The sequence below is a fragment of the Pteropus vampyrus genome, unplaced genomic scaffold (genome assembly GCF_000151845.1).
Source record: "Pteropus vampyrus isolate Shadow unplaced genomic scaffold, Pvam_2.0 Scaffold292, whole genome shotgun sequence".
Classification (NCBI taxonomy): Eukaryota; Metazoa; Chordata; class Mammalia; order Chiroptera; family Pteropodidae; genus Pteropus; species Pteropus vampyrus.
The window spans coordinates 1,075,809-1,078,497 of NW_011889073.1; the positions used below are offsets into that span (position 1 = coordinate 1,075,809).

General features: G+C 40.8%; 1 non-coding gene across 1 annotated transcript; it reads right to left on the reverse strand.

The window, feature by feature from the left end:
- Positions 1-557: 557 nt before the first annotated feature.
- On the reverse strand, positions 558-676 carry LOC111729949. Its single transcript, XR_002776490.1, has one exon. It is a non-coding gene; the product is annotated as a 5S ribosomal RNA (ribosomal RNA).
- Positions 677-2,689: the final 2,013 nt, after the last annotated feature.

The window sequence follows — 2,689 nt, forward strand, 5'->3', positions numbered from 1 at the left end:
GTGCTCGGATGAGAGAGGTTTTTTATTTCCAGTCGTTTTTTGTTTTGTTTTTGTATTTTGATGGGAGAACAATGAACATCCAGTATTTAGCGGGGAGGAGTAGAAGGAGCTGTCAGAGAGGGAATGTGTGAAGATGGAGAAGAGAAAGGCAGATAGATAATGAATCAAGGGCCCCATGGAAGTGAAGCGATGAGATCTAGAACAGGTGGTGCACCTTCCTTTGAGAAAGGGGTGAGACCTCATCCCCAGAACCAGGGTAGACAATGAGATAAAGATGGAAAGTTGGAATCTGGAAAAGGTGATGCGGATAAATATGCCTTTTTTTGTAGGCCAGGGTAGATTTACTGCGGAGTCAGGAAGCTTGGGCTTTAGGGCGTCTTAGTAGGACAGGTAGGCCCCTGGAGTGTTAGGAGTTGCAGTGTCCCAGGTAGGGAGGGACATTGTAATCCTGAAGCATTTATAAGTAAGCATGTCTGACACACTGCCTAGTGGTCTCTCAGAAGAAAGGTATCAAAATTTCTAAGACTCCATTTATTTATTTGTTATTTATTTATTTACGCCTACAGCACCTGGTCTTCCTAGGTGGTCTCCCATCCAAGTACTAACCAGGCCCGACCCTGCTTAGCTTCTGAGATCAGATGGGATCGGGCTCGTTCAGGGTGGCATGGCTGTAGACTCCAAGACTCCGTTTATTGTGATATCTTTTCTCATTGTAAATAACTTTCATATTAGTACCTAATTTGATATTTATGGTTGTGTGTGTGTGTGTGTGTGTGTGTGTGTGTGTGTGTGTGTGTGTGTGTGTTTTAAGAGCCTCCTCTACTTAAATGTCAAGCCCCTCGTACCTGGATCTCTCCCTGCGTGTAGGTATGGGAGAAGAAGTTGAGGGAGTTCAGTCTTAATTTTCAGAGTGAAATAAGAGACACGATCATTTGAGAGGGCTGGAGGTAGGGTAGGAGGCTGGGCAGAGTATGTGGATTGCTTAAAGTAGTCATTGTGGGGAGGAGAGACCTAATGAGGGGCAGTAAAGATCACTCTGAGAAGCCACTCCCAATCATCTTTCACCCAGACCCACGTTTGGGCTGTCCAAGTGTAGGCACGGAGAAAGCACATTTTCAGGTTAGGGTTGCAGGGTTGTAGAAAGAGGAGGATCCCAGAGTGGTGGGGGAGCAGGCGGAGGGCGAAGTGATGCTGCAGAGTGGAGGCTGAGCAGGAAGGAAGTAGAGCCACGTGCCGGGCTGCTCATTCCTGGAAAAGCAAGGGGTGGAAGGTGTGTCGAGGCTGGAGAGCAGGTGAACTAGAAATCGAGACTGAGAGAGGAGTTTATTCTGGAGAAAGCTGCGAGGGCCAATGATGTCAGCTGAGGACATCCAGATAATAAGATTAGGAAGTGTATTTCCGGTGTTCTCAGATTTATACCCAGGACTCGGGTGGGAGGGAAGCCTGCCTGGGGAGGTGCGTTTAAGGTAACAATGAAGGTTTTTTTGGCCAGAGAATTAATAGTAAAGAAGACTTGTATAATGCAGTGTTGTGCAGTTGATTGCTTCATAGTAGGAGTGAGGATTGAAAGAAGCAGGGTATTTTTGCTCTGCGTTTGTATTTTAGTCAAGTTTTCATATAGTAACTAAAATGCAAATCTATACCCAAAGTAGTTTACATTGTATTCTGCCCTGGTTTTATGAGCATCTACTTCATTGCAATTTTTATATCATTTTTATCACTGCTCTTATGCCTCATAGAGAAGTAGCAGCAACCCATTAAACAAGTGAGAAAATAAGAAACAGTGACCTTTACAAGTTTACCTCTTGCCTAAACGAGTTTGCTTAGTCACCAGTTGATGTATTGGAAACACAGGAAAAAAATTAAAAGCTTTTTATTGTGTGTTAACTCTAACGTATTTCTTACACGTGTACACCAAGTCATTTGCCACTCATCTCTATAAAGCTGCTCGAAGATTTTTATATGTTAAACAAAGGACCACTTCTCACATGAGTCTCTCAAGAAAAAGAAAAAAGTATCTTATCCAAAGAGAATCTGATATGATTCTAGAATCCCGAGTTGTGCTAGAAACCATTGCATCATAGTTAGATTATTTTTACTCAGTTGATGAAATGGTGGAGCAACCATTCTTTGAAAGGATGCCAACAATGAACAAATTTCAGATATTTTAAACAATGTTGGGTACCATCGTGAAGATGAAGAAAAGCTAAGTACTTCAATGGATTCTAAGTATATATTCCATTTAGAGCTGCTTTTCATTTCTGTAGGGCCTTCAGTCATCAGAGGTAAATATAAATATCTACCCATATGTGTACATGTTTTTTAAAAGATGTTAAAAATTTTTAATTCCTCTATCGACATTCTGATTAATAATCTTGTGTTTTCCAGTTTCCTACTAACCATTGTTCACAATCAGACACAGTTTGAAGAAGAATAATCAAAGTACTAGCAAAATATTATTCTAATAAGTCAGCTTTAAGTTTTTAAAGGGAGAACATTTTTTTTAATTGGCATTTTCTTCCTTGTTTTGAAAAATCTAACTCTGTAAACAATCCACTGTGATTTTGACATAGTCTTATGATCAAAAGAAATGTTTTTAATTAGATGCTAAATTGTTCTAAATACACAGCATGTCCCTGGCTGCTTATTGTGTCATCTGTTGCAGAAGAATAGGAACCTCAACTTCTCC